Consider the following 27,463-nt stretch of genomic DNA (forward strand, 5'->3'; position numbering starts at 1 on the left):
TCAAAATTTGTTATTTGCTAAAATATTAAGCCTTTTATTTTGAACAAAATGACATTTTATGTTTTTAAAATCGATTAACAGATAGCCGAGTTATGGGAGAAAATTGATTTGTAATTTTGTGCCTGTTTTCATTTCCTCCACTTTACGTTCAATTCGATTAAATATTATTGTTAATTCTAGTACTGTAAATTAGTATCAAATTAAGTAATAATTTTCCAACGGCCTATCCATTTTTAACGAACTTTTTCATGCAGGAAATCTGATACCAACAGACTGAAATGTCCTGGAGCTGCATCGTGGTGAAACCACACATTTCCTCTCAATTGCAGAGCTAGGTCTTTCAACAAATGTGAAAGATTTTCTGTCAAATGAGCAAGGTAATTTTCTACATTGAAACGATTTCGTAGAATGATAGGACCCAAAAGATAGTCATTAAAAATATCTTCCCATACGTTCAGAGAAAATCTTTGTTGATAGCTACTTTGGAAAGTAACATGAGGAATCTCATCGCTCCAGATAGGCTGGTTGTGATAGTTTTTAATACCATTCCTGTTGAAAGAAGCTTCATCTCTGAACAGAATCCTTGCCGAAAATAAAGGATATTCAATTAATGTTCTTCAAAACCAGTTACAGAAAGCCAATTTACATGGAAAATCATCGGCAGTCGCCATCTGTCCAGGCTCTAAGTGTTAAGGGTAAAGACAGTTCCCGTATAAAATCCGCCACAGTCACGTAGCCGACACCTTCTTGTATTGTCAGAGAACATGTAATTTTATTAGGGAATTATTTCACACGATTTAAAATACTTTCTTCTAATTCAATAGTTCTAGTACTCCTTGGTCTACATAGTCATGATTCCCTGGTATAAATGAACTAGTTTCTCTAACCCGTATGTAAAGTCTTTCAACGGTTTTTTTCATTACGAGTCTGTTATGAAACCTGTTTTCATGCAGTCTTTTGGCTTCCGTCCTGTTACAGTTTGCTAAACTAAACATTAAATGCTTGTCACAAATTTCCGCAAAAAAATATTCAAACTCCATGATGATAAAACAACAAAAAATTTCAACTTAATATATGTTTATTCGCTAAAGAAGACCTTCCAAAATAAATAACATATTTCATTTTCAAGCTATAAAGCTTTTACATTTAAGTTTTTTATATATAATTGTTCTAACAATGTCCCTGACTGAGGAAATGTTCTGTTTTCTAACATGCCATTTTTTTTTCACGTCAGTAGTTGCAGCGGATATATTACAGTGAAATAATTAAATCTCTTGGAATCGACAATCAACAAAACTTCACGGAAAACATAGTGTTTAGTGTGTATCTTTTAATACACGATAGGTCACAATTATGACGATAAACTACTTCTCCTAGAACGTGATGATTTGATAACACTTGGAACGTCTCAGGAAGTCACGATCTACGACCTCTGGAACTATAAAGTAAGGTAAAATGCTAGTCGGAGGTCTTGAGGGGAGAACATAGTTTCCAAAATAATACTAACGATAAGTACTAAATAATGCTTTACGACAGTAATAACTTATCACCACTAGCAAATACTATTCCTTAAAAATACGGTGAGCGTGAGTGATCAATGTCTGAAAACGGGACTCCCATTGACTAAAAGGAAGAAATTGTTGTATGGGAAAAAACCTTGGTTCATTAGATTAAAGGATTAGTTGCACGGTCAATAACCCGCCTGCATGGGAGTTTTTACTAGTATGAAACCTAAACCAAACGCCTCGTACGAAACGGAATCCGAATATTTTAAAGGAAATTAATTAAAGAAAATTTTACTAAATATGGGAGGAGAGGTGACGGAAGTGGTTGGTAGTAGAGTAATGTGCACAGTTATCGTGGAGAAAACCTTGGCTCACCAGCTGTATGTCAAAAAAGTAAAGTTTTTCCAATACTATCTGCTAATCTTTTATTCTATATGATCAGAAATCTCCGTACGTTTTGATTGAATCATGTCTACAGGCCGATCAATTTTTTTTTTTTTTTGGTGTAACAGTTAATATTAGGTTTACGTAGAACACATTCTGGGATAATTAAATGTTAAAGTTTTTAAATTCTAAAAAGTTAAATGTAGCACAACACCTGGATTAAACTAGCATAAGAAGTAATCTTAAGATTAAATTAATTAAACAATTATAAAAATACCTTAAGATTACAGAACTTGAAAAATTTTAGTTAATTGTTTTTAAAGAATAGAGCACAATCGATAAAATTTATATGTTAAAACGGTTTACTAGTACCATAGCAATACGTATTACTTATATAGAATATAGAACTAAACTGATGGCTTTTATAAAAATGATAATTTATCGAACACAGTAGATTTAATTGCACTAAAGTGATATGTAGTCTGCGAGAATTAAAGCGGCATCTTATAGCAGTGATCCCTGGTGGCAATAGTTGAAATTCCAACAGATCAGAGTCAGCATTCCAATAAGAAACGTTGTCAATATTGATATATTGATCGCGGATTAGTAAAACAGTGAACTTCTAACGATTATTTCAACTTGGCTATCAGGTATGTAATGTAGATGATTATTTTTATTTTGTAATTATTTTTATACTAATTAATTATAGACATTGAATTTAATTAAATCATCTAATATCTAATAATTTGTCGTACATGAAGTACAGGAATTATATTTTCAACATAATCATAGATTATCAAGTATTGTATCAATTATAATAAAAATTAAATCGCTTTTATTGATTTTGTTTTTTGTTTGTTATGCCATTATTAATGTCTTAATTAAATTAATATTTTAACATATCTGGCATGAGATTCTATTTTCCTGTATAAGATTTTTTTTTATTGGAGATTTTCTGTTCTAGAATTAATATTCTAGTTAAAGTGTCCTATCATATTATATTTCAAATTATACTTCAATTTATATTCTTACTTTAACTCACAAATTTTTTTTTCAGTTTTTTTTTTCATGTTTGTCCTTAAATCTTGCACCCTTAATTTAACGTACTTTCTGACATTGCCGATTGATGAAATTTTGCACAGTTACTAAGGTCGGGTGATAATATAATATTCAACCATTATTTTTGCAAATATCCCCCCGTACGGAGGGGTAAATTAAGGGTGCGGGTGTAATAATTTTACTTACTTCCTGACATTGTCTACTGATGAAATTTTGCACAGTTACTATAGTCGAGTGACAATACGATATTCACCCATACTTTTGCAAACATCCCCATACGGAAGTAAATTTGTAATCGTATATAAGCGACAAAAAAAGTTTTGTTAATTTACAATTGTTATTTCAATAATCATAAACTTCACTATTTCGTTACTTTGTATAGTAAATGTTTGAAAATTTGGTTGATATTTTATAAATATATTTGAGATTTCATAATATGATGATATTTTTGAAATCTAAATTAATCTCTAATTAAACTCATGCAATGTATGAGAATAATTTGATTAAATATGACCAAAGTATAAAGCAAGTTTTTAAAAATTTTAAAAACGTTTTGTAATATTATTCTTATCTGTAATTTCCTACGAACCGTTTTCTTTATAATAAATGTCAAACCTCCAGACAACTATCATGCGCTGATTGTTGTCAAAAAGTGTGTGTAATTTAAAATAAAGTAATAATAATTGATTGATTTATCTCATTTTTATAAATAATTTTTTTTAAAAAGAATTAATACCTTTTGTAGGAATCCAATGCTATCGACTGTTAAATGGTAAGATTCCCACTTTGCAAAGCTAATTTGGATTTGCTATATTGGATTATACTAGCGTAATGATACATAAGTCGAAGTCATTGTGATATTTAAAATGTTTTTTACGTAAAACATCAAGAAGAAAATTAACTGATAAACCTTAAGTACAAAAAATAATACCTATCTCCGCATTCCAAATAATTTTAGCTCACGCTCAGGAGTAAGTTCAGTGTTACTTTTACGAAAGTCTTTTCTTATTTTTATAAGGAATTCTCGTCTTTTTCGTTTATTCCAAATAGCTTCTTTTTACATAAGATTGTATATTTTTTTAAGTTCATTCATATTTTAAATAAACCAAATGATTTTAGATTGAGCGAACGTTTTTTTAAAAAAAATAATAATAAAATGGGCTTGAATAAACGAACTAGAAAAAAAATAAGTGTATTAAAATGTATTTATTATTGAGTAACGTTAGGAAATCTTGCACCAAGTGAGCTACGTTTGCCCCTGTCTTTGTCAACCGAACTGTCGGCTGGCTTTGTCGGGGCGGGCGAGCGGGGTTTGTTTACTATAAAACAAGATGACATCATTCGATTACTAATAACAAAACTCATTCGTATATAAAATGCAAACGCAACAGACTAGTAGAATGCAATGCAATGACTGGTACACCAGACACAGAAGTTGGCGAGGGGAAAAAATTTCAGCTCACGAATTGTAATCTTGAAATTACGAATTGTAATTTGTAATCTTATCACGAATTGTAATCTTATTGTAAAACTTACATTTTTTTTAGAATAATAAATGATTCAATTTTTTATAGTTGGTAGTAAATTTTTCACAATTTTGATTAATTTTTTTTCAATTTAGATTTCAGTGCTTTTTTAAGTTGGCACCAAATTTAAATTTACTTTTTTTAAATTTAAAGTTCTTTATAATATCCTTTAATTGATGAATCGTTAAAAGCAGACAAGAAAGTTGTTATAATTTCCTGAAATCGGTTATTTAATCTTATACTCTGAAAAAATAATGACATGAAAAAAATTTAAAAAAATCGATAATATTTACTTTTTTCAGCTCCCCAACCACGAAAATCACTAAAGAATTTTTTTTTTATTTTTCTACATTTACTATATTAAATAGAAGAAACACAATATCACTATATTAAATAATTAAACAAAATATCACTGAAAAAATGTACAACCAATAAAAAGTTAGCTAAGATTTATTTTTTGGGGCTGAGAGTGAATTATGATGAAATCTTATTGTACGAGGGATATCTCTAAAGTAAAAACCACTGGGAAATTTCTCTACTTAAGGTTGGCGAACCTGTTTCATTCATGGCCTAGTAATGTACACACTGCATTGTTGTCTGTAAGTTGTCACGTTGTATTATTTTTGATTACGTGTAAAACGAATAGGAAAATCGATCTTGCCGCCGACTGTGAAATACATGGAATCATATGTTTTTTAAACCATCAAGACGTTAAGCTGGCTGAAATTCACGGGCAGTTGGTCGCTGTGTACGGTAATAACGTAATGAATGAAAGAAACATCGGGAAACGGTATCATCCTCAGTCACCAACCAGACCAACAAAGGTCAAGCCATTTGGACGCAAACTGATGGCCACAGTCTTTTGGGATCAGTTTGGCATACTGCTGATTAATTTCATGCCACGTGGAAGGACTATAAATGCAGAAGGCTACTGCGAAACGTAGAGTTTCGCAGTAGCCATTCGAATGGGGCGCGAATGTTATGTAACGTCATAACGAATGGCGTTATGACGCGCCATTCGGGGACGTGGGCGGCTGACCGACGGCAGCGTCCTGCTGCACGATAATGCACAACCACATGTTGCGGGTCCGACACGTGATTTACTGAGAACATTTGGATGGAAAATTTACCCACCATATAGTCCGGACTTAGCTCCTTCTGATTACCATTTGTTAATTGAAAGAATTTTTGAGCGGTAAGCAATTCGCGGGTGACCATGAACTTAAAAATGATGTTAATCAGTGGCTAAATGGACTGACGGCAGAAGAATAAGGCGAGGGTATATTGAAGCTGGTGTTTCGCTACGATAAATGTCTTAATTCATGTGGCGATTATATAGAGAAGTAATATAAGGTATGTAGTTTAAGAGAAATAAAAAAATATTTATAAAGTTTTCAGCATAAATTTGTTTACAATGAAACGGTCTTTACTTTAGAAGTAACCTCACGTAATATTATTATTAAAAGTTAAATAAATCAAAATTTTTAAAGATTAAAAAAAATTATATTTTTTTAAATTTCATCTCTCCTGCCCCCAAAGAAGTTTTTCCTTTTTTAGCCACTTGCACTACTATACTATGCTTAGGAAGACAAAAAAAATTCTGTTAAAAAATGCGCAATAAATAGAGAGATAGCTTTCTTTGATATTTGGGGAAATGGAGAATTTGGGGAACTTTTTTTTTAATGCTAAGATAAGCATGATCATGTACCGAACTTAATATAACGTGGAGTTATGTTTGCAGAATTTTGAGAAAATTGACCTCCAAAAAAACTATCTACCCCACACCTTCAAGATATTGTCCCCAAATCTTTACCAAGTTGCCCCATATACACGAGTCTCTGTACAAAATTTCATCAAAATTGGTTTAACTAGTCAAAAATTTTTAAGCTTCAAACTAACCAACACATGTACATGTTCGTAGTACGAACATTACCCCCCCCCCCACCTTTTTCTGTTTTTTGGGGTTCCTGATCATGAAAGGTCGGGAAATGCAAAAGAAGACCCATACGCCATTTTGTTTGACAAGTTACCATACTATCCTACTCTTCTAGCCCAGCTCTAGAGCTATCACGCCAGGGAAGTAATTACCTAAAGTCTTTCTTTCTCGTTTCTTATAGGAAAATATATATTAAAATTAAATATATATTATTACAGTGAGATTCTTTAACGGGTAGGATAATTATGAATGAAAGTTGGTTTTTTTATAGTTAAAAAATGTTTCTTTTAAAAAAGCCGCGAATATATTCTGTTCAAAATTCCTTTTTTTTTTTAAAAAAAAAAGAAAATATTTTGACACGCATATTTGTTAACCGCATCAGTTTACTGAAAATCCGCATATGTTTCTTATAAAATTCAACATCGATTATATTTAACTACACAGATGAAAACGATGATTATCAATTTCAGTTCATATTTCCAATTTATATAAAGTAAACAATCGACTATAATATATCTTCAATAATAATACCGCTGATGCCGCTATTAAAGCGTGCCTAGATATATCAAACCCTAAGGGGTAAAAAAGATAAGGGTGAGAAAAATATAAAGAACAATAATCAACTCGCCTAACCAGGGTGCGCATGTAATTAGGATGGTGCTCCATCATCCTACTAATAATCTTTGTGCTACTGTTCAAAGCCGCCACTGATTCTTAAAAATCACCCGTTCAATCAATCTATCTTTTATTCTTGTTACATCGGCTCTCAAAAATTAATATATAACTGATAAATATTAAAAACACCGGAAATATCCTAAAAAAACAAACACGTATATTTTAACTATAATATACTGTTAGTATATTATACATATATAAAATGTATGCTTCATTAGAAATTTACAAAAAATGTGCAGAAAAATTACAAAATGAAAATTTTTCTATATATTTTCTATTTATGTTACAGTAAAAACGTCTTTGACGTAACAACAAAAATTATGACGTAGACTCCACATGACTTCCTTCTACGACTATTAAATGATATATTCACGTTTTTTTAAAATCAGAGTTTAATAATTATTAATAAATCAACATATTTAAGTTTAAAAAAGTTTTAAAAAAAGATGAAGTTGGATTAGAACCGATGTTCCTTCTCCTTGTAACATCCGAATATTTCATTAATTAAAATTTTCATTTGATTATAACTCTGGAACCGATGAAAATAAGTAACACTTATGATATATCATTAAAAGCTCTCAATGAGGGATTATTACTGCAAAAGTCCAAAATTCATTTTTTATTTTTATTTTGGACACTTTTGGTTCAGTCGAATGCAATCAAAAGGGGAGGTGCACAACCAGGTGTTACAACAGTTCTAAATCCAAAATTTCGACATTTTACCGCTAATCGTTTTTGAGTTATGCGAGATATATACGTACGTACAGACATCAGCTGAAACTAGTCAAAATGGATTTAGTAATGGTTAAAATGGATATTTCCGTTGAAATCTGAAAACCGACATATTTCGCGATCACAATACTTCACAATTTTTCGCGATCACTATACTAAAAATCATAACATAAATTAAAAAAAGGAAATGTGATAATTGACGGGCACATAAAACTGATTTTTCGTTTCAAAAAAATTATGTTTTTTTATTTTTTTTTAAGCTATATTTTCTATGTGATGGTATTACCTTCTTATGTTCCGTATAAGGTACGTAAGCTCTATATAATTTTACGTTTAATTATTTTATTTTTACTTTAACAAAGTCCTATTCCAATACTCAACATTTCATCAAAATTGCTTGTGGATTCATCAAAGAGCTAAAGCGATCAAGTTAATTAAAATAATTCATTTCAAATCAGGAGAACCGATTTATTTTAAATTTGGTGCAACAAAAACAAATATTCTCTAATTACTTTATTTAGTAATATTAAATATCCATAATAAGAGGAAAGAATAAATAAATAATCCAGAAATTGGTTTGTTTTTTGTAGCATTAGATGATAATAATACTTCTTGTTATTTGAAAACAAATTTTCCTCCAATAATAAAAATTAACATTAGTTAATCTATACACTACAGAATCATAATAAATTATTTATTTATTGAAGAGATTTTTATAATTTTTTATTTTATCCAGCATTATTATTTATAAGTAAAAAAAACCCATACGATCCAAGATAGTTAACAAAACTAAATTACTATATTAGTTGATTAGATGTAAAATCCTGTATATGTATTACTCTGAAGAAGTCCATGTATAAATGCATATTAAAACCGACTTGATTTTATGGTATCCAGCATTGCAGAACGTCTAATGATTCTTACATCGAAATTCTTTAACGATTCCATTCCCAGATCATTAGAGACATCATCGATGTACCGTGGTTCATTAGCAACATATACGTTTCTGCAGATCTCAATATTCCGAGAGTAAAGTAAAAAATATCAAGGCTCAATGGAAGATATAAACGGAGATTTCATCACCATTTAGAATATTTGGTAAATAATTTTAAATGATAATTTTCTAAATGATCTGGATAATGAATTAGTTGTAGCTAACTAAAACGTAATAATGTGCTTAATTTAAAGTGCTTATATCATTTTATTTTTAAATATCCCTTGTTTATGTTGTGTTTTCTTTTTTTTTTACTTTCTTGTACGAAGTAAAGGAAGTATTGTGATCGCGAAAAATTTCGGTTTTCAGATTTCAACGGAAATATCCATTTTGACCATCCCTGAATCAACTTTGACTAGTTTCGGCGTGACGTCTGTACGTAAGTACATATATGTCTTTCATAACTCAAAAACGATTAGCCGTAGGACGTTGACATTTTTGATTTAGGACTGTTGTAATATCTAGTTGTGCACCTCCTCATTTAATTGCACCAAAAGTTTCCAAAAAAGCCCAAAATCCATTTTTTTTGGATTTTGGGCTTTTTGTTAATTGCAGTAATAAGCCCTCATTGAGAGTTTTTCAACGATGTATCATAAGTGGTCTTATTTTCATTGGTTCCAGAGTTATAGCGAAATAAAATTTTAATTAATGAAATATTGGATTAAGCGGAAAGAACATTGGTTCAAATCAGACTTCATCTCCTTTTTTTAATTTTTTAAATTTAAATATATTTATTCATTAATAATTATTAACATCTAATTGTAAATCATTTTTATGATAAATTATAATTTAATAATAACAATAAAAAAATATAAAAAATGAAATATATCAGAAGTTATCAATGAAATAAAACTATGTACTTTTCATTTAAAAAAAATGTTTATATGTAATTTAATAGGGGTACAAGGTAGTCATGTAGTGTCCATATCAGATTTTTTTTTAGTTACTCTCACAATCTGATAAAAAACATTTTTTTATCAGTTACTAATTAATAAGTTTATATATATATATATATATTTTTTTTTTTTTAATTTTAATATGTGTATATTTTACAATATGTTATATGTGAATGTATAATATATTATTTTAATATGTGTGAATATTTTAAAACTTCCCCAAATGACTAATTTTTGCGCTTTGGACAGACATATTTTGTAATTAAATAAAATATTAAAAAAGCTACATTAAACAGTTTGTAAATTCTACATTTTTACAATCACTTTATTATTTATTATTAATCTATTTATTAATTATTATACTAATTCATTTATTGTTATGGTTTTTTTTGTTTTTTTTTTTTTTTTTGCTTTACATGAGCATCCACTTCTAAGGTCATTATCCCTCGTCACATTTTTTTCAAAATAAATTTAAATCACTAGCAGAATCGTCAAATGTAAGGAAGGGTGTATAGGGCCCTTACATTTTAATAAAACACAAAAATATAAGTGATATGATACATTTATACAAAACGCACACATATAACAAACAGTTACAGGGTTAAAGGGCCCTGACATTTATATAAAATACAAATATAAAATTAAAATGTTAAATGCAAGTTAAAATAAAGTACACAAAATATCTTGGCAGTATATACTTGAGAACCCTATATTGGGGTAAAAGTGCCCCAGAGGGCACTTTTAGACGGTACTCTAACTGTACAGAGAAGGTATAAGTGTTCTATTCAATCCGACCTCTAAATAGAATTGTATGCATTAAAGTTACCCATTAATAGTAAGGGTGGGGGAAGTTGAGGAATTAATCCCATTATGTTATCTTCCTTCCAGTCAAAATTCGGCAATTGTATGCTGCAGATAGTAATCTGCAGCGGGCACTTCATTCTGATTGCGATCACTTGCAGATTTTCGTTTATTTCAACCGCTTCTGTGGTATCTCTAGTAGACGGTAATATGGCTACTCTACCTCTAACTCTTGTATTTTGCGGTTGATCTCGCCGTTAAATATTATATCTTTGTGAGTTGAAAGTTTGATCTCGGCGGAAATTTGTTTCTTGCTGACATATACAAACAGGGTCCAAATAAAGTATCAAGCGTTGGAGATCAATTGATGTTCCGCTGGAGAATCGACTCGTTTATATTAGGCAGTTAATTTCTGGGTTTGCCCTTTGGCTATCTCTTCCTTCTCTTCTTCTCCACTCTCCGAACAGCTTCGTGTTCTAGAAGTATGTCATGCCCTTGTAGCTTCCAGCCTTCGAGTCAGAGATCAAGGAAGCGGCGGACGAAGACGGACATGGCTCGGCTCTCGGCTTAGGCACAGATTGAGAGGCGGGAACTGGAGAGATAACCACAACAGGAGTAACACCAGGTACCCCGTCGCCTCAGTAAGGGGAAAAACAGGCTTCCCTGTATGGTTTTGGTTTACTATCGATTATTCTCTCTATCATAGTAGCCAACATTAGACCAAGGCCACTGAGGAGTTGATCTGCATCAACACTTGGTGTAGGAACAGGACCGCTGCCTGAGCATATGTTTTATTCCTCTTGGTTTACAGTTGTTTATCTTGGCTTTAAAATATCTGACCGTCTGTAAGGTTTCCACTTCTTGAACATCTACTTTCTTTGTAAACAGGACAGTTTCTTGATCGACATGGATGGTGTCATTTCCAGTTAACGCAGATGGGAGGATCCCTACGTGATTCCCCTTCGTGAGTTTCTTCACCACATAACACACATACTTGAGGTCTCTCGTACGTGTCCAAATCGCTAGTACCTGAAGCACTGCATTGGTTGCAGCACGATAGGTCGCACATCCAGACGGTGTAAATCAGCGCCCACTCTCTCCGGCAGGGTAAATCTGTTAAAATTGAAGACATAAATGGCAGAAGCCATGCCTTCGCCATTCCTTCTCATGTTCAACCTTGGGCACTCTTATTACTCCCTGCGGTTACAACTCCTCTACAATTTCCTGCTCAGAACAATTGAGTCGACATACCACAACACCCTTTGAAGTATAGATGGTAATGTGAGGATCGTCACGTACAGATGTACGCGACGATACAAATTTTTCTGCGACTGGATGTCATTGGTCGTCTTAAAGTAAAGACCGTTGAAAGTTTTTCGTAATTCATTTATTGGGCCTCCAGCACAATTTGTTATTTCACGAACGATAAGAAAAGGGCTTACCATCGCGAAATTACCCTATTTCTTCGTGATCACAAGGTACTTAAGTCTAGAAGCCCCTTCCAAAAAAATAATCTTTGGAAAGCTCTATAATAGTATTATAAAAATTTATTGTAATTAATTAATTATAACTTTCCTGATTTAACTTTAAAATATCTCTGGATTTAAAAAAAAAACGTACATCAACTCCCAGAAGTTTCAGTTTCCAAGTGAAACATTGCACAGATGCGAATGTTTAACATTCTAAGAATATTAAACATTAAAATAAGACCGTTTTCTATTTAAATAGAAATTTTATTACATAAAAGATTATATTTTTATTCAAACATTATACCTTTATATTATTTAGAGATAATTCAGAGGAATTAGTCTATATAAAGGTTATATCGAAGATTTTTTTTTAGTAGCTAAACTAAATTTTTTTTTGTCTTCAGTTATTTGACTGGTTTGATGCAGCTCTCCAAGATTCCCTATCTAGTGCTAGTCGTTTCATTTCAGTATACCCCCTACATCCTACATCCCTAACAGTTTGTTTTACATATTCCAAACGTTGCCTGTCTGCACAATTTTTGCCTTCTACCTGTCCCTCCAATATTAAAGCGACTATTCTAGGATGCCTTAATATGTGGCCGATAAGTCTGTCTCTTCTTTTAACTAAACAATTTTGTGAAAATAATTCCTTTTGATATTTTTTACATAATTTTAGAAGTTAACAGAACTAAATTATTAGCATTACTGTATAGCAATTGTATACGAGATAGATTAAGAATAAGTTAAATATTTCTGTAAAATATATTTAAATAAAAAAGCACAAACCTATTTACACGGATGGAGAACTGAAATAATCACTCTCTATCTTTGCCGATGATTTTTATTTTATTAACCTTCATTATTCAAAAATTTGAAGACAAATAAAGAAAGTACGATTTTTGATTATTTTTAAAGGCCTTTTAAAAATAATTCTATTTCAATTTGGAATGGGTATTATTAAAAGCTTATGTGCTCGTTTTAGTTTAAGAAAATCAATATAACAATGAAAAAACAACCATTTTATATCCCATTTAAAATAATATCTATAAATAAAAAAGTTGTTAAATATTTCACGCTAACGCAGAGAATGGATTTGCAATCCTTACAAGACAATGATTAATTAATCTTATAAATAACAGCCAATAATAGTAGCTATCCTGATCCTGTACGGAAAGACACCCGCCTTGTAACGATCCCGATCGCTACAACACCCCGATCGTTTCTAACTCTGATGAACTTATCGGAGGTCATATTTTAGATCCTAAAAATCTGATAATACATCGCGATAGGGAGGGGGGGGGGTCGCAGTTGAGCATTGGCTATCGTGCAGGACAAAGCATAGTGTTCACTATGGTTTCATGAAAGCGGATCTGTTACTGTTGTTCGTAGAGGTTTTCGTTTCGAATACGGCCTTTATTCTCTAAATAAAGACTCTATTAAACGTCGGTATCAGCTGTTTAAGGACACATGAAGTGTAGTATGCAAAAAGAATAGTGCATACCTTCCCAAGGAAGTTGTGGATCGAGTAAGAAGAAATTTTCCGAGAAGCTCGGGTAAATCGACTTGTGCGAGTTTTGAACTGGGAATACCGCAATCGTTAATTGTGAAGTTACTACATTAACGCCTAAAACTTCATGCACACAAAATTCAGTCGGTGCTTGTGATTTAATATGGTGATAGACCATGTCGTTAAAATTTTTTCGTGGATATCCTTGATAAAGCGAACGAAGATGCGTTTTTACCAAAAGTAGTCTTCTCTGAGGAAGCTGCCATTCATGTTTTTTTTCACGTTAACCGTCGGATTTAGGGTAACGAGAACCCTCATGACGTACGACAAACACAACATGATAGCCCGAAAATTAACGTTTGGTTTCCGTTGACTGCTTATGAAGTGATCAAGCCATTCTTCTTCGCCGAGCCAACGGTTATTAGGGTTAGTTATCTAGACGTATTACAGGAGTATGCAGTACCACAAATTGAACATCGGCAAGCCAGCGTTTACTTCCAACAACATGGCGCACACCACACTGGAGTTTACATTTTAGGGACTACCTATACGAACAATTTCCTCAACCTTGAATTGGCCGTGATGAACTAATTCCCTGGCCACCTTGATTCCCTGATGTTACGCCATTCGAAATCTTTCTTTCAGGGTTTATCAATCATCAATTTATCAATCGTGTGTGTGCAACGAAAGTTATCAAAATTAATGAACTTAAAAGAAGAATCAAAAGTGTAATGGAATTTCTCAGAAATTCTTCGTAATGTATGACATGAAACTGAATATCGTCTAGACAATTTACACGCCACAAAAGGTACTCATGTAAAACTTGTTTGAAGTTAACAAACAAAACTGTTTGAAATTCTCTGTTCAACAATAAAACATGCATGTTATTAAAATGCGCTAAATAATTTAACATCGCCTGTATTTTTTCTTTCCGTAACGGTTAATAAAGAATTTATTTTAAAAGAGTTGTTTTTTTTCAAATACAACTTCATCCCTGTCATAATAACGATTAATTTTAAAGTATTTAATTACTATAATACATATTGTTTTAGTTAGTTTAGCAAAACAAGCATACAAGTTTTTTCATTTTTATAAATAACCATTCCTTACTGAAATAAACAACGCTTGGAAAAATTACTGGCAACTGAAAAAAAACGTCATTTCAGTAACACTCAACTTATACGAAGAAAATGAAAAAAAAAAACTATTTATTTGGCTGTTAATTATTTATTAGGCAATGTATAAATTGAAAATAGATTAAAAATGAAGTTCGACTTGTAGTTATCATTAATTGTATTATTTTTATTCCTACTAAAAATAAGAAATAATTAAATTGAAATAATACGTATTGTTTTTAATTTCTTTTCATTTATACGTTATCATTTTCTGAATATAAAAAAATTATTATTAATACCGTGCTTATTTCCATAAAAACACAGTTTATTTTATATATATATATGTAATATATACAAAACAATATGTTTTTTTTTTTTATATAAATAGGGGAATTTAAATAGTTAAATAAATAACTTTTTACTTATATGAAATCTGACAACACGCTTTAAATATATTTAACTTTATGAAGCACTGCAGAAATTTTAGAAGGTCGAGGATGACATAGCGGTCGGCTCCGGTACTTCAGGTTAGTGTGCGATACATATCTTTTTTCCTTTGTACCAATTTACGGTTTGTAGCTGTCGTTAAGTGTTGAAATGAAGTGTCGAGGAAGTGGAAGGAACTGTAAGCGGGGTGTACCAGGACCCCCACCTCACCTGGCGCAGGTGGAACAGTCCTCATTCTTAAGCACTCTTTATTACAGTAATTTACCTTTCACTTAAAAATTAATTGTACGATCCTAACCTTATTGTAATGAGAAATAACTAAACAGCGATCGTATCTGATTTTTTCTGCATTTTTAGATAAAGAATCAAATTGTAAAAAAAAATGTAAATTAATATATTCAACAGTTAATATTTTGTCTTAAAAGTTAAATTTATTTATGATTATAATCGCAGGTTATTAAACATAATGTTAAGAAAGTAATACAGCTTAATTATAATTAATTACAATTACTAACATTACACGTAGACCCTACCAATTAATGTACATTGCAGATTACGTTCAGTTATTATACGTTTTGCAGAAATTAATATAATTTAAAAATTGATTAAACGTTTAAAATAAGAGCAATAGTATGCTATTAATTTCTCTACTTGTGATATATTTCACTACAATATGTATAACTATGTATTTATTTTAAATTTAAGTTTAGAATAAATTGAAATAAATTGAATAAAGTGTTTGAGTTTCAATTATACAGTATATAAAAGCAAAATTCAATTTAATCCATTATAAAAAATGTAGTTGTTATTGGGCTATTATTGATGTATGAATAAGTAATTTTATTTTTATCTTAAAATATATCACATGCATTTTTATATATCCATTAAGAAAAACACTAAAATTAACTGAACACTAATACTGCGTGAAAAAATAGAGTAATTAACTTATAAAACAGTGATACAATAAATTATAATCTCTTCCAGTCTTAAATACCTTCGGTAAAAATTTCAAAATCGCATAAATGTGTAATTATTATTATTATTACCAGCAGTCGGGACTCCTCCCCCGAGCCCTCGGGGCCCGGATTGGCCCAGTCGAACCCCAGACTCCCGTGACCTACCCCAGGGCCGCAGAGCTTGCTACACTCGCCATTTCTATAGAGGTCGCTTCGGTCGCTATTCCCGTTTAGCCAGAAGGAATGTTTTTTCCGTAATTAAAATTTACAATCGGTTCCAAATTTACCGGAACCATAAGTAAATTTGAATAGAAAAGAAATGACATGCAGAAAGGGGTTTCCATTGAAATCCCTCACAGAACTGTATATGTTTATATACATATCTTATACAGTACTGTATGCATAAATATATAATAAACATAAATAAGTACATATAAAGATGAGTTCAAAAAGCGTTGATGAAGTTCAAAACATTAAAAGCAAAGAAAATATCAAATAATAGTTTTATCAATTACATAAAAAATAATTAATCAAACAAAGAAACAGAGAAACAAGTCAAAGAACGATAAAAGTAAATGGGGAAACGAAATGAAGAATTTTGACCATACACAACAAGCAAGGATAGTTATTTATACTGAAAAATAATAATTAAACTATTCAGGCTTTATAGAAACCTGAAAAAAAATTACAAAAGTTAGAATAGTAACTTAAGTACACACCTTTGACGACGAAAAATTCATATTTTATTTCTGTTGCCGTAGTGACAGAAATATAACAATGAATAAAGGATAATTTTTTTATTCTTTAATGAATATCTTTAATTCACAACTTCACTTACAAGAGGCTAGGGCCTTGGTCTATGGCTTAAAACCTTCCCTGGCGTAACACGAATGTATCCTGCAAATTTTAAAGCAATCGGTCGGTTGGTTCTTGTATAATGCGAGAACAAACAAATAGACAAACTTTCAACTTTATAAGATAACAATCGTACATAAAAGTAAAATAATATAACCAAATTGAAAGTGATAGAAAATCCCAGCGGTCTCATGTAGAATGATCATCAAAAAAACTTCATGACACTTTTGAGTAGGAAAACTTCCTATCAAATTTCCATCAGTTACAATCTGAAAATGACTAAACTAAATATTGACGGACAACATATTAACTATGAAAACGAATAGAAAATATCATTCACAAAATTAATGTAAAATTCTAGCTAATAAGCCCGCTTTAAGTTATGACCATATATTCTCCGGCTTTACTTAAAATAATACATCTGAACTGCGCTATAGAACTAATTATAAGTAAGAATATTTCTTTAAATTCATCATCTTTTGTATTGAATAAAATTAAACTTTAACATAAAAATAAACTTTGAAAATACTGATAATATACAGTAGAATTTTTTTTATATGCTAGTACTTTCGTTAAACCTTTAGTTTTGTTGTCTCCACAAATGATAATCTTGTGTTTAAAATTCCATAAAAAATTTTAATCATATATTATTTAAATTTGCAATTAGGTTATAATAAAACTAATTTTATTATTTTTCTTTGTTTATAATTTGCTTTCAAAAAAAGAAAGCGTACTATTTTCGATTTCTTTCTTTTTTGGTGGACACATATGTGCAGTAAACATCTCTACAAATCAAAAATATTTAAAAGCGTCTCTATAAAATCAAGAGACAGGAACGCTAGTAACTATTTATAAAACCAATGGTTTTATAGATAGATTTACCAATTTTATAAATTGAGTATTTTTTTAACAAACATACATCTTGGGTTATAATTTATATTTTATTATGGTATTTTTTAAATTTTATTAAAATTTTGAAAATTATAACTCCTTTTTGAGTAAAATATTTTACATTCAAAAAGGCGATCGTTTTGCTACTGATGTACATGTCTATTACAGTGTGTTCTAACTCTGCTGTTGTAATTAAAATACTTTATTTATAGATTAAATAAATAGAGTAACTTAATGTTAATTATAATTTTAGAATATTTAATGTAATTTATTGAGTAATTATTATACGTCTGTCCCCTGTTAGTACAAATATTCTCTCTCGTTTGATAGATGCAGTATGTTTTGTAAAAGTTTTCACGAGCCTTTTACTTGTCATGTTCTTTTAAAATGCAAACTTTTATTCCAAACATTGCAAATTTACTGTATACAAGAATGATATAAAAAAAAATTATTCTATGCTTACTGTAAACTAAAATTGGTTGGTCTCATATAATATTTTTCATGTACTTGGTAATATTTTTTAAAAGTCGTAATATTAAAAGTCAAAATGTGTACATAAATATGCCTGCAAAATAAAAATAAAAACTGTACCTATTGTTCTCTATTTGGTAGATATCTGAAGACTCAAAAAACTGTTAAAAATGTACGAGAGTTTCTATTACATGGTAACAGTAATTAAATGGATGTAATTTAAAAATAAAGAATAAAAGTACTTAATGTGTATTACGCAAAAAAAAATCTGTTGTGGACATCATATGACTTCCTTGTACGCCTATTAAATTACATACACACATTTTTAAAAGTACGTAAAATTTTATTTCATTAATAACTTCTGATATTTTTTCAAATTTTTTATTTTATTGAATTATTATTTATTTTGTAAATTATTAATAAAATATATTTAAATAAATAAAAAAAACAATAAATAAAAAAAAGAAGTGAAGTCTGATTCGAACCGATTTGCCTTCCCCTTATAAGATCCAAATATTTCATTAATTAAAATTTTATTTCGCTATAACTCTGGGACCAATGAAAATAAATACCACTTATGATATCGTTGAAAAGTGCTCAATCAGGGCTTATTACCGCAGTAAATAAAAAGTCCAAAATCCAAATATTTTGGGCTTTTTTGGACACTTTTGGTCCAGTCGATTGTAATCAAAAGGGAAGGTGCACAACTATGTTACAATAGTCCTTTATCCAAAATTTCAACATCCTACGGCTATTCGTTTCTGAGTTACGCAAGATGCAAACGTATGTACGTACAGACGTCACGCCAAAACTACCCAAATGGATTCAGGGATGGTCAAAATGGATATTTCCGTTGAAATCTGAAAACTGAAATTTTTCACTATCATAATATTTTCTTTACTTCGCGCAAGGAAGTAAAGATTCCAGATTTTCATGGTATATTTTTTATCGTACAATTCATTTTTATCACAATTAATATTATCATTTTAATATTAATTTATCATAATATAAATAATAATCATATCATATTATTTATCATCATATTTATTTATCATAAATATCACCATTATTTTTTCATTTTTTTTTTTTAAATAGAGATAGATTTATTTATTTATTTTTATTTTTTATAAGACCACCATCATATTAGTAATACTAAAATAAATGAGATATTATTTATAATTTACAGACGTGAATATTCTATTTACTTATTATTTTAATAACGCTTTATAACTAAAACTTTATATTTTGAATAACAATAAAATGTCCATATACTGATAATACTAAAGAATTATAAAACGAAATCCCTCTTCACCAGTGCCTCTTTGTGATCTACAACCTATGAGAACAATTTCTGTACATGAAATCTTATATATACAAACATGTGACAATTCCATTAAAAAAAAAACAATAGTTTCAAGACAAAAGAAGGGATCAGAAATACTCGTGAAGTACTCGTTTTCCCATAAAAAATAAATAGATTTATAAATATATAATAAATCTCCGTACTGGAGATTAATCAAAGAGACTGCATTATTTTTGACATTAAAATGCATTTTTTTGCATTAAAATAATAGATAAATATATTTACATCTCCGTAAATATGCAGGATTATTCACGAAGAATGTAAGAGACTTTCTGAACATTTTCTATTGGTGGGAAAAAAGAAGAAAGTCCGTATAAACAAAGGTTCGGAAACGCTTTGTTAGCGAATGTAGGCTAGTAAAAAGATTTTGCCCTGATTTTTGCACTGGTAAAATTAAACCAGACTGTAACTCTTAGGAACAAAATTAATTAATTAATCTTTACGGTTTTATATGAAGTATGCTCTGAAAAATTGAAAAAATAAGTCCTAGAACGAATTGTATCTTTATTAGTTTTTCAGAAATCTGAGATACGGATTTAAATACTAGATCGTGGATACCGGTGTTCTTTGGTGGTTAGGTTTCAATTAACCACACTTCTAAGAAATGGTCAACCTGAGACTGTACAAGGCTACATCTCATTTACGTTCATACATATCATCCTCAGAAGTAATATTTTATGGTGATTCCAGAAGCTAAACAGAAAAAAAGAGGATAAAAGACAAAAGATTGGGGTCGAAAAACATACTATTTTCTGTTTGCCGTAAAATAATTTTGTTAAGTGGGTAATAAATATACATTTTTAAATAAACCTTGTAGAAAATTTAATTTGAAGTAAAATGATGTGAATAAAGTAAAAAAAAAAAAAAAAAAAAAAAAAAAAAATGGTAGAGATGGGTCATATCCAAATTCTAACACCGTAGTATTGTATTGTCATCGAAGTTACATACGTATACCAAATTTCATTGATTTTCATACAATAGATAAAAAAATGTAGCAGTTGCAAGATTTGATTATAACTAAAGTTAAAAAAAAGCTTATAAAAACTAAATACAGACGTAACAATTTTGAAATTTATTAAAAACCGAACTTGACAGATTTTAACTAGGTATTAAGTTCATTACATTCGTCTTCCCTACTATTCACTTCTCTTCTTTACATTAAAAAAACACTACACTAAACACAAATTCCAAAAAAAAAAATTATTAATGACTTTAAAAAATAGGGCTAATATTTGAATAATTATTATGGTTTAAAGTGACAGTTAAATATTTAAAGTAAATAAACAACAATAAAAAAGGTTACTATTGTGTGCTTTTTTAAAAATAATTTTGTGGGATACATGCATCCTGTTCTTCGGCAGGTGCTGAAGTTTTATATATGTATATGTAAAGGCACATGGCATACCCTACATAATCATTACAATTGCAGATTTTCAAGAAGGGAAGCAATAACCCCTAAGCAACCCTTCTTATAATATTTTCTTTCCACTCTTCCGTTCTGCGTCAGAAATAATAACAATATATTCCTTTCACCCTCATTTTTACATTGACGTAATAATATTTATCGATCTATATAAATTCTTAAGAAAGTTAAAAGTAATTTTTTATAAAAACATTACATTACTTTATAAATAACATTTAAAGAAACATGAAACAGACTTCAGAAAACTCACTAATAGGTCTAGAAATAATACAAGGCAATTTTTTCAAAAAATTCGACTTATTGAAATCAACTCCAAATTAAAGGTTACTAAATCATTGTTTCAAGCCAACTTTTAAAGAAAACTTTCAAGATTATAAAATTATTTTTCTCTTCAGTTCGTTTTTTTGAAGTATTTTTTATTGTTTATAAGTTGATTTTATCTACAAATATTTAATTATTTTTTTTAAATATCAGCAAGTCTACAAAAAAATCGACACCCGTAGAAAAAAACGCGTTGAAAATAAACATAAATTTTTACGCTTACTAAGTACTATTTATTGAGTGTACTTACACTCGGCGAGTAACTACTGTAACTGTAAATACTACTAAGTACAGTAAGTATTACTAAGTGTGACATAAGACTCTCGAATGCAGAGATATTAACATTTCTTACTAAAACATTTTCAAATAATATTTTTTGAAGTTTCGCGAGAAAATACTTTAAGATCAGAACGATTTTAAGCCACGTTGTATATCGTTACGATATAATTAAGCTACGATAACGAGATAACGACAAGCAAAAATATTTTATTAAATTCTGTAAATGATTATGTAATCCATTTTTATCAGCGAGAGAGAGAGAGAGCGAGAGAGAGAACCTTTTTTAAAGAATAAAAAAGAATCAAGGAAACTGATTGATTCGGTCGAGTTTAAAGCTTGATTTACACAAAAAAAAACCAGTTAGATTCTTTTTAAATCGGTTAAAAATGACTTTCACTCGCATACAATGCAGCCTTATTATAATGCAGTCTCTTTGATTAATATCTTTGAAGTAGACATTAAACTGATTGAAAATGAGTTTTTTTGAAAATTAGTGATGAATATTTGAAAATCAGACTAGAAATATGAGCCAAAATTCAGTATTTGGAAAAAAAAATTAATTAAAATCATGCCAATTCTTTTTTTTTAAATTAATTTTGAAATTTTGAACATAGTTATGCCAAATTTCTTCGTTTCTGAATTCGGATGGGTTGGTTATAAATTACAGACTGTATATTTACTGGTGATCTGATTATAAAAAGAAAATGTATTGAAATAAAAAATTAAAATTTGCGTATATAATTCAATTATAAGCCTATGTTAAATACCGTAATAGGTATTCCCAGGGGATCCCCAAGGAAAAATCATTAACACTTTTTTTTTACCGACTTTTCAAAGAAAAGTACGGTATTAATTTCAGTCGCATGGTGGGAACGGTAGGTAAAAATGGATCTTCTATACGTTTTGAGGTATACGCGCGTATCCAGTATTATTTTTATTTTATTTAGTGCTTTTTATATACATATCGTTATATTGTATTATATATTATCGTTATATTACACATTACATTATATCGTTTTTTATATACATTTTTTTATGGTAGAAAGACTTTTTTTTTAGATTAGAATGAGTTGATACTTTTTCAAAAAGGAAATAAAAAAAGATGAAAATAACTAAAAATCAGGCTTCTTGCGCAAAAACTTTTTTATTGCTTTTCGCGTTTCTAAACATATCGTTTATCGAGTTAGGTTGCAGAGTATTCATAAAAAATATTGCCTTTGAAGTATTCGGACGTTTTGATACAACAATAGCTTAATTATAAAAATTCTAGGTTTTTTAAACATTCATGCGATAATTTTGTAGTTCTATTTTTTATTTTGTACGTATTTTCTTTTACTTTCCCTCTATGTAGCAGCTATAGCAAATCTGCAGCTACAGTATATAGAAAGGAAAGTATGGTGATCGATCAAAATTGGGCGTAGCCGGTTTTCATCGAATCTTGACGAACTGACTCCTGAGGACCCTAGAAAACCGAAAAATGACATCGAAATTTCCACGAAAAAATGTGCGTACTTATGTATGTATGTATGTTTATATGTAAATCACCTTATACCTCCAGAAGTACATGACCGATTTTCACCAAACTTGATTATAATATTTCTGTAGCAAAGGTATTGATGCTACTAAATTTTCAAGATCAGGGTGGAAAACAAAATCGTCTCCAGATTTTGCATGATTAAGTTTGTATCTTTTTTTTATAATTTTGTGAATACTAATAAAGTAAAAAACTTTTGCAAAAAAAATATTTTTGCTAAATTTCACTCCCATCCCTAAAAATATTTTAATTTTGAAGAGTTATAGAAGGCAGTACAAGGAGTGATTTTCGTTAATTTTTTTTAAAATTATATATATATATATATATATTTGTGAACAATTATAAAAAAAAAACAATCTTTTTTGTAAAACTTTTTTTGGTAAATTGCACGCAACTCCAAAAATGGTAATAATTTTGAAACGTTGTACAGTGGGTTTTTTCGTTACAACTTTTCTATTAGCATCACGTTGGAGCCACCAATTTGTTCCCCAACAAAATGGGATCTTAACCCAGCCAACCCCCCCTAACACATCCAACATCCCACTTAGCGGCCGGACTACTATTGTAGTCTTCTGCTATGTTGTGACGTCGAAGGTGAGCGGTAGAATTAAATAAACGAATAATATTTAAAGTGGCCGCAAGTACCGCCACAACTGCGCAAATGAAATACGCTATATGAGCGTGCTTTAGTTAGAATCATTGAATTAAATAAAAAAAAAAAAAATATTGTATTGATATAAATGATAAATATTTTAAATCACGTTGTGTGTGTATGCCGTGCATCAGAAAAAAACCGCGTAACGGGTAAGTCGTACAAGTGTGTTGTCAGATTTTTAAAAACAAGTGATTTTATTTATTTATTTTTTTTTATGCAAGTGATAAATATACCTAAATTAAAACTTAAAACCATTTAGAAAACTATTAAAGATAATTTATAAGAATATAATAATAAAAGTACAAATCTCATTTTTAGTATTCAAATAGAGTTCAGTTTTTTAGCATAAATCTTTTTAAAGACTTTCATGAGAAATAAAAAATAAACAAAAAATCATTTGGAAATCAAAAACAAAAAGATTTTTTTTCAGAATTTTCTGGAATAATAATATCGATTAATTTCTATCGATTTTAGAAACTTCGTTTTTTGTTCTCTACTCAGGAATATTTTACTCCTCGTTTAAAAGGAAATGTGCTGGTTATAAAAAGCCAAAAAAAGTTCCAGTTTTCTTAACTAATATTCATCATAATTTACATGATTTAATGTACCACTCAAATTATTAATTTTAATATAAACTTAAAGTAACGAAAAATTGTTTTACTTCGTTGTTATAAACCTAGTTGTGTTTTTATTGTCAAGCAACAACATTAAAATCAATTTAATATTACATAAAACTACGGATCTTTAAGAAGGATTTAGGGTTTTAAATTTAAAAATATAATAGTAAAAAGAAACCAGCACTAATATAATTTAAACATATTATGGTTCTTGATAAAAATGAGGGATAAAATATATATATTTTTTTAAAGCGATAGTATATCGGAACCTTTCCTTTATGTTAAAAGATAAACCTGTATTTCAAAAAAATTAAATAGGAAAAAAGGTATAATTTGATCACATGACGAGTACCTAAAACCTTGGTTATAAGTCAGGTATAAAAATTATGAATAGACTGATATTTTTTATAGATAATTATGTTAGCGTGGCCGTTTAGTGGTGTGATATAAATTATCAATTATTTAACATCAGAATAGATTTCATTCGACTTGCGACGCACGAACATTTTCTACATCTATTAATAATGCCAGAAGGAATTAAAAGAAGAGAAGTAAGAAAGAAAATGTAAGGAATAGTACGGAATTATTCCGATCTGCATTTGAATGGACAATAACAATTTATAGGTACCACTTATACTTCTTTAAATATTTGTACAAATGAGAGTGTTGTAATATTAAACATAACAGTTTACATTTATGAACGTTACATTTACGTACAGTAATGTATAAACGTTATTATTATAACGTTCTCTTTAAAATTTTAAACAAACGGTTTTTAAACTCAGTAGCATGACGTCTTTACAACGGTAATGTTAAGTCATGAGAAAAAAATAAAATTTTCAACCGATAAACATCTTAATAAAGGAGTTTTTTTGTAACATTTGTTCACGATCGTAATATAACATCTGCACAGAAGCAGAGAGCTTAAAAAAAATTATAGCTTACTATCATTACATAAATTTAATTACACTGCAAAAAACTCCTTAGTGTTTAGTTTTGGTGAATAATTTTTACAAATATAACAGTTTTTAACTACTTACCGTGTACGAAAATAGTATAAGCATCGTAAATAATATGCGAGTAGATATATCATAAAATCATACTTAACATAACATTTAAACACAAATTTTATAATTAACGTTTTCCATCATTAAATTAAACCATAAATGATGAAATAATTTAATTTAAAAAATGCAAAGGCTAACTTAGCATATATATTATTAGAAATTAACAATAAAAAATAAATAAATTATTATAAATTAAGTTAGTGTTTTAATTATAAATTATTAGAAATTATTTAGTGCTTTTTTAAGTCAAGAACATCTCATCTATATATGGTGGAAATCAAATCGATTTTGTCTACAAAATCAAATACAGTTTTGCTTTGAAGCGTCTTAGTAAAAAGATAATCTTGCCAACGTTATTAAATAATTATTTCTAGGTAATAAATTTTTTTAATTTTTTTAATTTTGTTTAACCTCCGAGTCCACAGTTAAGCATTACTTCAGAGGATGAGATGAATGATTTATAGCGTGTGTGAAAATGCCATGCCTGACCGGGATTCGAACCCGGGACCTCTGGGTGAAAGGTCTAGACGCTACCACTCGCGCCACAGAGGCCGGCTAGGTAATAAATTGCGTAGATGAAATATCACACCTATTCGTTAACATTTATGAATAAAATTTAATTGTCGGAAGAAAAAAACGATCATTTTTATTTTATAAAGATAATAATCATGATAATAGAACTTCTTTCTTATATTTTTCTGTTTAGCCTCCAGAACTACGATAAGGTATTACTTCAGAGGATGATATGTATGAATGTAAATGAACTCTAGTCTTGTACGGTAGTCTCAGTCGACCGTTCCTGAGATGTGTGGTTAACTGAAACCCAACCAACGAAAGAACACCGGTATCCACGATCTAGTATTCAAATCCGTACTAACAGAACTGTTTTTGAGCGACGAAACACAATATCTTGGCATACGAGAAGGCGTTATTATCATTTGGACTCCGTTTTTATAAATTATCGATTGATTTAAAAGATCTTCCAACCTATTTATTGAAAAAAAAATTAAAAGATTTTCTTTTACAAAACTAATATTACTCTATCAATACGCTTTAGCATGTTCAGTTACTTTAAATTATCTCCTTAACTGTTTTTTTGTACGATTTATTTGGTTATTATTGACACATATTAAATCTGTTATTTCATGTATTTATAGTTTTTGATTATTAATATGGACTTTAAAGATATGCATTTTTTATTTATAAGTAATAATGTATTTTATGATAGTATTCTAATGAAAGTTTTATCACGGTTCGTATGATCCGTTAAGGCAAATGTTGAGGCTGGTCCGTTTTTCCGTGAGTTAATAGGTTTACCCGTGATCATGTAAGTGTTGTAATATTGTAAAAACATTGTAAAACATTAACTGTAAATGTATTAACATTTACAGAAAAAAATGTTATTCTTATGTACATAATGAAATTATTTGTTTATTTGTAGGTAACACTGGGAAAACCAAAATATTGGTTATGTGGTTACGAAACTTTCCCTGCTGCATTTATCGTCTGGGTTAAAGGGAAAATCCTCGTTTGATTTTCAGAAAATATTTTAGTATTAATGCCCCAAATATACAATTAATTTACCAAATTTTATGATAATACGTTCAGACTTCAAAAATATTAAACAAAGTAAACACGAAAAACAATAACAAAACACACACATATATACATATATACATATATATATATATATATATATATATATATATATATATATATATATATATATATATATATATATATATATATATATATATATATACAGAGTGATTCAGGAGGATAGGGCAATACTTTGCCCTATCCATTCTCGAGGCTAAAAATAAGAAAAAATTTCATATAAACAGAGGTCCGAAAACTCTTCGTTAGTGAGTTATACAGAGTGAAAGATTTCGTCCGAGTTTCAGTTCCTCCGGGTAAATTAAGGCTTTCTGAAATTCTGGGAAGGTCAATTAAGGTGCAAATTCAATTGTTTCTTATGGTTTTTG

The 27,463-nt window shown here is 29.5% G+C and overlaps 1 protein-coding gene across 1 annotated transcript in view; it reads left to right on the forward strand.

The window, feature by feature from the left end:
• Positions 1-2,511: 2,511 nt before the first annotated feature.
• Positions 2,512-27,463, forward strand: part of LOC142322339 (caspase-1-like) — a 249,973-nt gene continuing 225,021 nt past the window's right edge. The window contains exon 1 of the mRNA XM_075361304.1: positions 2,512-2,539. The gene's annotated coding sequence lies outside the window, so the exon portion shown is untranslated. The remainder of the gene's footprint in view (positions 2,540-27,463) is intronic.

Source organism: Lycorma delicatula, chromosome 3 (genome assembly GCF_047948215.1).
Source record: "Lycorma delicatula isolate Av1 chromosome 3, ASM4794821v1, whole genome shotgun sequence".
Lineage (NCBI taxonomy): Eukaryota > Metazoa > Arthropoda > Insecta > Hemiptera > Fulgoridae > Lycorma > Lycorma delicatula.